At 41.8% G+C, this 14362-nt stretch overlaps 1 long non-coding RNA gene across 1 annotated transcript; it reads right to left on the bottom strand.

Annotated features, from left to right (window-relative positions):
• Positions 1-1266: 1266 nt before the first annotated feature.
• On the bottom strand, positions 1267-14125 carry LOC106807330. The gene is made up of 3 exons (XR_001393650.1): positions 14064-14125; positions 13257-13258; positions 1267-1296 (listed from the first exon to the last, which is right to left on the bottom strand). It is a non-coding gene; the product is annotated as an uncharacterized LOC106807330 (long non-coding RNA).
• Between the last annotated feature and the right edge of the window lie 237 nt (positions 14126-14362).

Genomic DNA, 14362 nt, shown 5'->3' with positions numbered 1-14362 from the left:
CTTAATACAGTCTTTTTTACATCAAAACGAAGCTAAGCGCGGTTATCTCAAATGGCGCCAACAGGTGGCGCGATGCGCGCTTCGCGCGTAAATCCGGCTGCAGTTCGTCGAGTGCACGTCGCTGTATTGCTATGCCAGATGACGAGCGCATTGAGAAATAGCTGAACTTATGAGACTTAATGTTGATTACACGTGATGAGTATTTTTAAGAAATGCCATATCATACGTAGCAAAGACGAAATAGACAGATGATTTGTGGAAAGAAGGATTTGCGAATGACATTCGCCGACACTGTACAGTTCGGTATCTTCAATTGTAATGACAACTTACATATGGGAAATCACTGTCGTTGCTATCACATCAGACATGTACGGCAGTGAGAAAATGATAATGTTCAGCGCTTATCAATGACGACTTACCCCACTTCATTGAAATCCATATAGTATGACAAGAAGTGTCAACTTATGTCATTTATTCTGTAGTGTCAAACAGTGGATGTTTCATGCACAACGACACATGACCTAGGACTTTGGCGTTGTGAGCTTCAATTCAATAGTGTTCATTGCACTGCATCATTTCTTGTCAATTACGAATTGGACAGTACGAATTGTAGAAAGGAAATGAAAGGCAATAGAAGCTGTATGTAGGCGCCGAAAGTTAAAACTCGCGTCCGTGATAGTGCATAGTCGTTCAGAAGAAGTTAAAGCAACAATACCAGTGGTGTTCAAGCTTGCTTCTCTTAGCCATTGATGTTGCTGGCATGATACACACAGGCAATGGCAACTCGTCTTGTGTCGCCAAATGTCGAAGTTGATTGGAACGACGCATATGCGCATGCGTTCCTGCACTGTCAACATGTTATAAGCACACAAGTGAAACGCACATCTTAGTCATACAGAAGCTGCGAATGACAAGAAATGACATTGTCGGTCACAACAGTGCAGTGCAATATGCATGGTGGGTTGATCGCAGGCACAGGCAATGGCAGCTCGTGTTCTTGCGGCAATTGTTGAACTGCACTGGCACAAGCAACATGTGCATGTGTTTGTGGACTGTGAAGATGCTATAGGCACAGAAGTTAAAGCAGCATGTTAGTGATGCAGCAGCTGACTAAAAGCATTTGACTCAACATCAGAAGTTTCCATCGTATTTGGCATAGGATTTCTCGAGCATATCTTTACGATTGAAGTTCAGAATTGAAGAGAGTTTACGATAGCAATTCACACTAGAGTACAGTACAGTACAGTACACTAGACTGTCACTATACTATACTATTAACCCGACCAGGCTGTGTGACTAACGTCAATAACGTATTCTAACCCTAGCAATACCGTTTCCTGGAGCTACTATACTATATGCTACTAGACTGTGTATATTTATACCTGCAAATGGTCATGAGACTGAAAAGCAGTTGGAACAGCTCCAGCCCTCAACCTCACTGCCTGGCCAGTTCGGTCGAAAGAATCGTCCGTTCAATGCTTGCTGCAAAGCATTGAACGATCACGAAGCTGTAAATGTTCGATGCGCAGAGCTGTACTCCACTGTTTCCGCCGTTGTTCATTTCTGGGAAATCTGGCAAAAGAGAATTACATGTAGACCATCATATGCTATCACCTGTCCCTGCTTCGTGACTAATAGTACGCAATGAGAGAAATGGAGTTATGTGCATATCTGAATAGATCATTTCATGACGTTCACAATTATATATGACATTTCGGAATCTATATATGAGATATAGGTTTAATTAAATATCTATTCACTGCTGAAATGACAGGAACGCAACTTCTGCGAAACGTAAAGAATGCACTCGCATTAATTTGCAGGAAACCTTCCGATTTTAAGGAATCACCTCAAAAATGCCTAGTGACTGCCTTCATGAATTCTGATATTGCGCAAATAATGGTTGTCGCCTATTGGCGGTTATTGCGGGGTTCATTCGCAGAACGTCTGCGCCTTTCCCGCTGAATTGCATGAGCCTACGAAATTCCGCGAACTATGCTGTCCTTTGCATGCATTCATTTGGTGTCCCTGCTTCCTTAGTAATGCTAGGAAATGACACAAATGCAGTTATGTCCATATCTCAATACATGATGTGATGACCTTGACAATGAGATGCAACATTAGGTCATCTATATGAGATATAGGTATAATTCCATATATATATACTGCTAAAAGTAGACGAACGGAACTTGTGCGAAACGCGAAGAATACACTGGCATTCATTTCCAGGAAAGTACCATGATTATAGAAATACATGAGTACTATGTTATAAGACCAGAAGAATTGCTTATAGTAACGATCACAAGTATGAGTGAGTGTACGCAAATATGCAAGTTCATGACTATGTGTACTACTCGAGTCATTCTCTACTGGAAGTACAGAGTTTGTTAGTAGTTAGTAGAAGTAGAGTATAGAGTTGTATTGCTTAGTTCACTTAATAGAATGAAGCGTGTTACAGTATATAGTACAGTATAGAGTACAGTGATATATAGGTACGCAATATGTGGAAGTTATGCAAGTTACATATACTTGTCCGATCTATGAAAGTAGTTTTTATGTGTGAAACGCACACATAGCAATTCAGACTACAGTACACGACAGTAGTGTATAGTACACTGTCATTATAATATGATATATCAGGGCTTCAAACGAACCTAAAATGTTCAATAGCCAGCAGGGCTAGTGACCTGTAAAATGTACTAGCCCTTAAAAATATGTTCCAGCCGTTACGTTTCTGAAGTGCCGCGCTGAGGCTACGCAGTGAGTAAAATGTTGCCATTTGCGGGGAGGTGGGTGGATGTGGGTTTCGATTTTAGACGCTCCGAGATGCATTTTGCGAAATTCCTTGACTGAACATTTACATTCAACATAATCATAATATAAAAAATCATAATATATAAAATAATATGTAATATATGGTAATATATAAGAAATCCGAATAAATACCCGTAGAGCAACGGGAAAATATGCTACACGCAATAACTTATTCACTGTATGCGTCCTAGACGAATCATGGATTTCTTTAGCAGCATAACGGCTCTTAAAAATAAGACGACACCCTTAACCACAAGCGTGAAGTCAGTAATAGCCACATTTGATTCGCCAGAACTTCCGCTCATTGGAAACTACGGTCGCTCGGTGCTTGAAATGACCAATTGCAACATGCGCCGAACGTTGCGAGTATGATGAGAAGCTATATCATAATAGCAAAGAGCTCTATATCACTATAGCTATATAACCAACCTCGTCAAAACTATGTCCATGAATTTGAAATGTCACACGATCGACATATCCCTAATCATGGACATAGGAAACGGCGGGTAAAGTACTACCCCTCTCAAAATATCTCTGAGGCCGTACTTTCAATGGCGCGCCTGAGCTATAACACACGGACGAATAATTGGGGGGGGAAAAGGCGTCAGGTGATGATCGGGTTTCATCTAATATCAACAGCGGAAGAAATACTACAGTGACAACGCGCCAAAACTGCTTGTATCTGTTCTATCACTAACTTCATTATGCGTTAACAGGCCAAATGTCCTGTGTAAAAGCAACCAACCCATCTTGGGTGTACATTACCCTAGGCCGAAGATATTGCGGCGAATTAATGCGTCACCACACCCCAGTAAATACATATTGCGTGAAATAGCAGTATTCCGATTTCCCTCGAATATATAACAAATACATGAACGATTATAAAGACCAAGACCAATTCCTTACATAACGATAAAGTATTAGTGACTCTAACGAAATATGGAATCAGACTAGTTATACTCCGATATTCTCGAAATCAACTAACCAAGTTTGTTAGTATTAGTACAGTAAGTAGAGATTGTATTTCAGTTCACTCAATACAAGAATCGTTACAAATATATAGGACATATAGAGTACATGATATCATAGGTACGCAATATATGGAATTAGCAAGTTACATATACTTGTCGAATATGAAGTATTTGTATGTGCTCAAACGGCACACATAGCAATCGAACAACAGTACCCACGAAAGTACGTATACGTCAGACCTGTCCATTAAATATATTAATACTACAACTTGTATATTAACCTGGAAATCGCCATAACTGAAAGCATTGGAAAAGCTCCAGCCCCTCCAACCTCACTGCCTGCCAGTCGGTCGAAAAAGCGTCCGTGAAAGCTTGCTGCAGAACATTGACGATCACGAAGCTCATAAATTCGATGGCACATAGCTCTACTCACGTTCTGCTTCTTCCATTTCGGGCAAATCTGGTCAAAACACAATACATACAATCTGTAATCACCTTCCCCTCGCTGCGGAACTAATAGTACGATGACACAAATCATAGTGCATAATGTGAAACATCATTTGACGACGTCGGAACAATATACGATGACATTCGCACAATACTGACATCAAACGTACGTAACGTTGTAACTGTAGTAGTACATATACGCACAACAAAGCAAGCAGAAGGTTAAAGCGAACTGGACTGTACGAATTTGGGTATGAAGGTGTGTAATTGTGACACGATAACAGCCTCATAATAATGAGTCACATTCACCGTCAACGAAACACAGAATCAACGAAGACAACACAAGTTAGAAACGATATGCATGACGTTCACGTGCTCGTTACTAAGTAACGCTAGTACTTAGTACGAGTAATGTACTCAGAACTACGTTAAGTATCACGTAGTCATCAGTAAGCCAGTATGTCTGCATTCCATAAGCGTACCGATTGCGCCCAATCTTCTAAAATGACATATGACAATTCTTATAAGGACTATAGAAAGTGAAAGGAATTCGCTAGACTACAACGTAACATATGCAGGACTGTAAAACCAAAGGGTGTACACTATATTCGACTAATACCGAACACTTATTTCGCATAAACGATACAACGCTTACGCATGGTCGAAGTTCTGCGCAACGTAACCAACACACTGGCATTGATGTGCAGGAAACGTTAGGATTTCAACAAATAACGTCAAACATGGCTAGCTAGTGCTTTCATGAATTGTGATATTGCGCGGAGCATGCTTGCCGCGTATTGGGGGTTATTGCCCGTTAATGAGCAGAACATCTGCGCGTTTCACGTTCAATTGCATAAGCCTACGACATTTGCGTAATTGTGGTTGAAATATGAAAAGCCCTAGGCGCTATTGATGCACGTACAACAAAGCAGCAGAATGCTTTAAAGCTGAACTGACGCTTACGAATGTGTGGCTTATGAAGGTTCTTTTGTTTCTGAACATCGAGGAACACCTGAATATTTAATGTAGTACACATTGACGTGCAACGAAACACATGAGATGAACGACAGAGAACACAGTGTCATCAAGACGATGTTATGCTATCACGTGTCCCTCCTTCGTTAGCAATGGTAAGGAATTGCACCAATGCAGTGATGTGCATATGTCAATAGATTATATATATATATATGTAATATGGATTACATATAACATTGATATAGATATATAGGAGATATATACAATGTCATATATATATGTGCACGGCTGAAATCACAGAAACGCAAGTGACGTCAAACGACACACACGACATCGACGACGCAGAAAACAGTATAATGAAGACGATGTTATGGTATGACCTGTCCCTGCTTCGTTACTAATCCTAGGGCATTTCATAAAGTGAATTATGTGCATATCTCAATACATGATTTCATGACGTTCACAATGACATGTAGCATTCCTATATATATGTATGATATATATATCTAACGGCATATCTATTTACTGCTATAATTACATGAAGGGAAGTTATGCGAAACGTCCAGAATACAGTAGGATTTATGTAGAGGAAAGCGTAATATTTAAACAAATCATCAAAGAAATGAGTAGTTAGTGCCTTCATGAATTGCGATGGAGCGTCGAGAATGTTGCTCCGTTATTGGCGCGTATTGGGGGTTAATTCGCAAAACATCAGCGCGTTTCCGCTCAATTCCATAAGCGTACCGAATTTGGCAATTTCTGTTCTGAAATATCGAAAGCGCTAGCCGTTCGCTGACATATCAAATAACATATTAGATATTCCTTGTAATGTTACTATAGAAACTCAAACGAATTCGTCTAGACTAGAACGTAAGCATATTGCAGGGACTGTAAAACCGTTAAAGACCGCACGCGGTAGCACTATAGCCGATATAGTGAAGCACGATTATCCGCATGAACAAATCAGGTAGCAGAGGCTTACGAATGTGTGACTTCTGAGAGGTGTTTTGGTTTGTTGAACAATCGATAACCAGCGCTCCAAATGTTGTGTATATACTAGTACACCCTATGACGTGCAATCGGAAACACCATGAGATGAAGCGACGAGGCACAGTGTCATGAACACGATGTGCTGAGTGCTATGAGCGTTGTCCCAGCTTCGTTAACTATGCGCGTGTGCAGGCAGTCTCGATCAGAATTGGCAGTCACTGTGCATATCTCATAGATCATAAGCTATATATATGTACATATGGATTGACATATAACATTGATAAGATACAGTACGAGATATAGTATGTAATATAGTCACTAGTACTTACTTGCACGGCTGAAATGTAGACGAAGGCACTGTTCTCGTCAATCGGCCACACATGACATGGACGACGCACAGACACACGTATAATGAACAACGATGTGTATGGTATCACCTGTCGCTCTGCTTCGTTACTCAATCGCTAGGGGGATTTCACAAACGCTAAGTTGATGGTGCAATATCTATAGATTATGCGATCACCTCGACAAGTACACAGTAAACATCATTGACATATGAGAATATGGAAATGTGCAATGAACGCAGAGAATGGTGTTAAAGCTAAACTTCTCATGGAGGTATGGTGCATTAAATTTCTGGCGAACAATGCATTTGGCGGCATATGGCAAATTTCTTATCGCATATTGCTGGCTGGGGGATGTCACATATGGTCAAACTGAAAAGCGGAATTGGTGTGACGTACTATACAGGTGAATGCGATATTGCAGCGTGCGATGTTTTAAAAGGCGAAGGGTTTGACGACTACGGCCACTCATGGTCATGACTATAGTTGCGTCGTGAGTGGCGGAATTAGAAACAATATACTGGCTTAGACAGCGGTTGCGATGTGAAGTTGTTTTGCTTGTGCAGAAATGACGATATAGTCGGATAACAAGTGGTATGCTAGGTAAGATAGTTTTCTCGGGAAAGCCGAGGACGATATGGATAGACGAGAAAGACAGTCTTAAATGTCAATAGTAAGACGATGTCATGCTTAGTGTGACTTGCCTCCTTGTCGTGTGGAGCTAAGTGTCTAGGAGGCGAATAGACTGGAAAGGGAGTTATTGTCGCAGTATGTTGTGGCGAATAGATTGGTCGACATGACCTTAGACAATGATATATGCGCATTGTTAAACATACGGATACCATATAGTGCATATACAGGCGTACAATTGAATAATGTGTTCACTAGTACAACTTAACGAACGGAAGTTCTGCCGGGAAGTCTAACTTTACGACAGTCGGCATTGATGTGCAGTGAAAACGTCACGATTTCAACAAAGAACGTATGTAATAGCTAGCTACTGCTTCATGACTGCTTGTGATATTTGGCGCGGCCCCATCGGTTGTCGCGTGGATTGGGGTTCTTCCCCGTGAATTACATAGATTGCGTTCATGACCGTTCAACGCAAGTCATTGATATGGCATGTTGTCATAATACATAGATATATAATTCATATACATCGTAAAAATTCAATATACGTTCCATAATGAAATTTACACGAAGGGAAGTTGTCGCGCGCAACCTAACGCACACACTGGCATTGGATGCACGTTCAGGATGTGAAGATTTGAACTCATAATAGTGAACTGTATTAACATGGTCACGGCTTAGCTTGGTTGTATTGGGAATTGTGATTGATTGTTGTGTGGATATGGCTGGCGGTGACTCATGGTTTGCGCGTAATGGGGTTTTATTGCCCGGTGCAATTAGCTAGAAGTCATGGTGCGCGCTTTTCCGCGTTGATTGCAATAAGCCTAAGTCGCTGGATTTGGCGAATTCGGTGGTCGTTGGTAAAGATGACAAGCCTAGTCCCTTATTTCATGCACGGTACAACAATAGCACGACGAATGATTTATACAGCTCAACTAGACCGCATGGCTACGTGTAATACCTGCGTCACTATATCTAATGACTACTTAGTGGGGCGCATGGCTTGTTAACGAACAAATACAAGATGCCACGCTATGTGTGGCGGCTGAATCGGTTATTGTCGTTGTTCCGACGTGTTAGAACGACCATGGTAGAGATTGAGAATGGTTCGAGCACAGTTGACGTGTTAACGATTTTCAGCACGGACTTACGTACTAGGAGTACTATTGAGTAAGTTAGTAACGGGAGGATCTATGGACGACATTATACTATTGAACTCAAGTTCCGCTGCACTATGCAAAAAACCTTTCGCGTTTGACTGCCTACCCGTGAACGCACCCCTTACACTTGGCACGCCGGGTACACATGGCCTGCCACTCAGTATTATTGACGGATGAAACAATCGATGGTAGATGAAATTCGAAAAGAAGCATATCTCTATTGCGCTATGCTGTACGGTGTATGACAGCGCGGCTATGGTCTTTATATGGTCACTGCGCTCTGGCTATATAGTACATTGGTTTGTCAATGTGCTATTGACGTGGTGAGTGGTGTTTCATGATGCCGAATCAGTTGAAGGCACAGGGTGCTAATAACCACGTGACATACGCCTGTGTTTTTGCGCTCATAACCCTGTGAGTCTTAGTAGAATCAGATCATGTCGCAGTCGCCGCCGGCGTCTAAGACTGGCTAGCGAGAATCGACAGGGGCGGTACGCGTTCACGGGTGATGTCGCGAGGGTAACTGGTGCTGAGTAAACGCGAAGGCGTGTGAACCGTTGGACGCGTCGCGGCAGTCTAGCGTATGCAGTCCCACCGTTTTAAAAAAAAAAAACTTGTGAATGGTACGTAGATGATTGTAGTCGGCCATCTAGTGGTGGCGAATGAACTCCAAATAATGTAGGGGCATAAGTCAGGCGAAAAGGAAAATTCTTTTTCGTAAAACGGAAGCACGCGCGCGCATAAAAAAACTACGCAGGAATTACGACCCATTGGATGTGCGCGACCCTAGCGTCGGAAGTCGAAAAGCTTGTTGAAGCGATGCAGAACGCTCATGTTCATCGCCGATTCTGGGGCTTATGGATACACAAATTGTGATTTGCGTATATAGTTATACATATTGGGGCGGCCAGCGATTTGCTGTCTGTAAATGGCACCGACCAGGTGGTGCTGTTCGCGCCTTCGCGGCTGTATACGGGCCTGCACGTGCGTCCTAACATACATAGTCAATGATAGGGTGTGGCTTACACAACCAGTGCCAATGTCGAGTATCTATAGAGACTCAGAGTCACCAATCGGTCACACGCGCACCACACCGCACACAGTTGTGTTACCTGTGTTGTGTGTGTGGTGCATCACAGCATGTGTGTGTGTGTTGGCATCACAGTACGCGGTAATTGGGCATTGCGAATTCTCCATTGGAGAATGCTCTTAATTAAATAAAGTTTAAGCTGTGCAGATTTTTCTAGATGTTTGGAAAGCTTTTTGAAACCTTTTTTAAAGTTGTTTTTACAGTGTCAAGACGAATTGTATGTATAGCGTCCCGGGTACTGTGTGTGTGCTGTTGTGCTGCATACCCGAGGTTTAGTGAGTATGTGTGCCTGGGTTGAGCTGTCGCTGCTGCGCTAACTACACTATTTCTCTCCCCTCTTGCTCCTGAAATCGGGACACGCGCCTTGCTCTTTATATGGACGCGCCCGGACAACTGGTCGTCTCTCGCTCTCTTCAGCGTGACGCAGGTTTTCTGCAGCTTCTTTGGCCAATATGGTAACCAAACCGGGTCAAGGCGACTTCCCCGCTCCCGTGCCTCCGTCTGGTTGTAAAATTCTATTGCCGCAGGTTCGCACGCCGACCCCTCCTGGGGCTTCTTAGCGCCTTAGGATTATGTGTTCTTGTACAAGAGAGATTAGTCAGTCTCTTTGGCGAACCGGTGGGCCAAAAGCCAGCTTTCTCTTTCTCAAGTTTTCATTATTGCAGCAGCTACCTCCTGGGTAGAATTTGCCTGCTGACCAATAATATATATAAGTATATATCACTATATCTGCTATCAACCCATTATCCTTTACACAGATAGTTGTGTACCTATAGATACCCAGGTGTAATGTTCAAAGATTTCATGAACTGAAAGAAAGTCCCCCCCCCCCCCCCTAAATTTTAATACATACTTATTTTACCCTCTACAGCCTTCAGAAACAGCTGTCGAAAGTGATGAGGATCTTGATAACACCTCTGCAGCGAATTCACATCATCACGCTAGTGCATGAGCAGGGTACCAGAATTTATGCCATTATAGCATATATAGTATTATGATGTTAGTGTACTATATTAATATGTATATTATTTATGGTTATTAGTGTGTGCTGCTATCAATATTCATTAGTCACAGATAGTTGTGTGCTTATACGATACTCCCCAGTCTGTATGTTCAAAAATGTATGCTCATAAAGTATATAGCTGTATTGCTTATATTAGACGCAGCGCCTTTAGCCTAAGAGTACCAACCTTGACATTGCATGGTTATCCGGTTTTCATGAAGGTCGGCCCTAAACTTATATATGGTGTAGGCCTACTAATGTAGGCAAGCAACTATAGATATTAATTGGTTTATCTGCAGAAATGTCAAGTGGGATCGAAATATCTTTCCTACCTTTCTCTATGGGTCTGTTCTGTCTGAGGCCTTGTGCTGGGATGGATTAGAGAGTGAATGAGATGACTAACGTACATCACTCATTGATCGGGAAACTCGGCTGGAATTTCAATGAATCTGAATGTTATCGGTTTTCGCGCTGAACCGATCGTATCGATCATATATCGAATCAATGGGCGTCTTAGTAATAGCATAGATTTAATTCCATCTACTTTGGTAGTTATACATTGATTACAGTAGCATTCAATATTACCCGTGATGTGTTATATGAATCACTGGTATCTATACTCTGTGAAGGTTGCTGTTCCCTGTATACTCAATTCTGTCGTCCTATACAGTATTGTAATCCAATTTAAAAGTGAATGGTTTCAAATGCCTTGATTAAAAACATTAAGAAAATGGCTAAACGCAAAACATGATCCAACGGACTTCTCTGTTTTAAATGTTTGCCATGCTTGCCACACTCTCGACATGCGTCTCATGTTACAGTGTTGAGATATTGTCTTTTGTTGTGTCAGAAGCAAATTCATGACCTACGTCAATTTTTCAATTCAAATATTATTTATATGATGTGTTTAGCCATCATAATATCATAAATTACTGGGTTATGTACAATAAATGTGTATGAATTTGAATTTTTGTTGATCGATCTCCATCATCAGCTGCGCTGCAGCCACTTGTGTGACATAAATTACGTGGAAAGTTTTCCTAGTTATCGGTTTGCAGGTTTTTGCCGTCGTTAGCCTAGGATGTGTTTCTGCAGCGCTCTAATCCTCGTTACGCATTTAACATTCACGTCGTAAGTGTTATCAATTAACAATTAGGCATTAACTTTTACGTATGTGTCTGACGAAAAGGACGCACCCTGGCATGACCTTGTGCTCTATCTTGTCATAGTAACAATCACGAACAGTGGCGCCTGTGAGCTACAGTGTCCTTGTCTTGTTCTGTTTTGGTATTTTGTCCGATAATCGATTATAGGTTTTTCAATGAATCGATTATCGACATTTGAGACTATAATCTCAATCTATTTTCAATCACTGATCGATCATCCAGGACACACTAGTTACCATCGACAGGAGCACAACGTTTTCGCTCTGTTCGAACCAGTGCAGTTGACAACCTGATGTATGTGTCATTTTGGTTTGTGGCACACCAGTGGACGTGTAATTGAGAAGACATCTTACAGCAAGGGATTGGAGGTGCTCCAACATGGCACGTAACGTGGGCAGTACAAGGGCCCAAGTTACAGTGTGGAATCACAACTCCACTAAGCAATAACATCTACTGTTTATATTTTTACACTGTCATATTAGCATGCTAGGATTAGTGATTATTGTCCGCCGATCTAATCGTGAACACCGTTAATCATTATTTTCTAACTTATACTGTTAAGGAGATCATATTCTGCAATCTGTTGAAATTGTAAGTAGTTAAAAAATCTACTGTTGTGTGTTCAGAAATCACCAAATGCATTGAATGATATTATTTTAATGTCTGATCATTAAATCATGTATATTCAGTATATCCTAAGGAGCTCCACTGTACATTGTCTACATCACTATCTTAGGTATGACAATTGTTTTTGTTGACCATGTGACATTAAGATTAGCAACTCCTTATCAGCATGCATCTTCATTTCTCATGGCTTCGTATTGTAGTGGATAATCTCATTATCGAGTGCTGCAAAGTTATTGAAGCTGTTTAATGTATATTTGTATTTACATATACATGCCCTTAAACAGTGTACAGGGCAACCATATACAGAGTATGTTATGATTATTGCTTGTTCTCAACACTCATCTCTTGGTTTTTTCCCGTTTTCTATTCTGCCAGTTCTGTACATACAAACCTTCATAGGTCGTGTTCTTCTTTGTGTGCTATTCGTATCAATTGTGAGCTGCTCTCGTCAGTTCATGCATATTATCCGATGGTAAATATTATACACTATCGTAATATTACGTACTTATGTGCATTTTATTATCTTTTTAATGTGTTTTATTGTAGATATTTAAGTTATATGTATTTTTAGCTCAGATTCTAGAATATTTAAAACTTAAAAGACCACTCACTGTCAACCAAACAATTATAAATCTAATTTCAATTTTTAAGATTTATATTTGCAGCACATATTCATGATAGGGGTGGTATGCAGTCAAGAGTAGATGTATCCCAGTCAATGTAAGCATCTACAAGTAGGGGCACACTGAGCGCATTTTATCGCCCGATCGCCGACGAAGCTCCTTGATGCTTTTAGAGAGGCGCCGCGCTGAATTGTTATAAATCCGGCTGTGTCCCCAGAAAAATTTTCGGCCGCCCCTGCCCGCCTTCGCCCCCCGTCGTGCCCGTTCACATTCGGACGCCGATTTGTAATCGTCCCGTACGAAGCGCCCGTCATCCAAATGTTAGATATTTTCGGGCGATTATTTACGCCCGGCGGATTATTTTACTCGGCAAATTCGGCCTCGTCGTGCCCGTGTCGGCATATCTGTCGCCCGACCGCTCCTCGCTTTTCTAGAACCAATCGACGTGTTGTTTGATACATGGTGAATGCATCATGTGATCCTCGTGATCCGTCGAGTGCGATAACGCTGTACGCTCCAATTCGCTACGTGTGCCCGCTTCGTGATCGGCTGCGCGCTTAAATCGCGCTGGCGGATTTTATGCACCGCGATCGTCGCGATAAACATACGCCTCGGTCTCCTCGTGCCCCGTAGGCATAAGATCAACATAGCAAATTGTCACTTATATATACTATAAATAATATACTATGTCAAAGGATGGGTACTCTACTTTATAAATGTATGTTTTAAAGTTAGTAATTATTGTTCTGTCTCAATCACTTCATCCCGGGCCAGCATCGCCGTAGCTGTAGCATGTACTGTTAACGGCCAGCGTTGAGGCCCCGAAGTAGCCTTTTGGTTGATCGCCCTTAGCACGCGGAAGTAATTAAATACAACGTAACCCAAACACAGGTTGGGTTAGACTGTGACACTAGCGGTTGGGTAGGCCACCCTGTGTTGACGTTTGACGCCTGACCCTTGCCATGGTGTTGAACGTTGGCCCTAGGCTATCTGTGTGGGGTTACATTATTGGTATATACCATCTAACTTGATAGTTCCATTATAGCGCAGTTATACTTAGGCTAGTAGGGAAAGACCTATGCTGGGCCGTATTCGTGTTTGGTGTACATTATTGAGATATTGTATCTAAGGCCAGTTATAGCATATAATTTCATAGCGCAGTTTAAGCCAGTTGATATGCCCATTATTGTATTAGCGTAGACGCCGAGCAGGCTGTGGTCGACGATTGCTATCGAATATTGTATTGTAACCCCAGCAATACGTTTCCTTGGAGGCTACACTTACTCTAAGTAGCTAGTCACTAGCCTAGCAGAATTTGCAATCAGAAGCAGCATGCCTTGTCTACCCATCGAAAATCGAATTGGAAAAACTGAAACAGTACGAGGCTTGAAGGTGTTCCCTGACTGATGTCATTTCTTGACAACAAAGACACTCTCTGTTCGATAATACAGAGCCTGATACAGTGTCACTGTCAGTGATAACATCCGCTTTGCCTTGCATCAAGCCGCAGCTCGCACCAATG

This window comes from Priapulus caudatus, unplaced genomic scaffold (genome assembly GCF_000485595.1).
Source record: "Priapulus caudatus unplaced genomic scaffold, Priapulus_caudatus-5.0.1 Scaffold208, whole genome shotgun sequence".
Lineage (NCBI taxonomy): Eukaryota > Metazoa > Priapulida > Priapulimorpha > Priapulimorphida > Priapulidae > Priapulus > Priapulus caudatus.
Note: the sequence above shows the minus strand (reverse complement) of the source record. Positions and strands in the feature narration are given on the sequence as shown.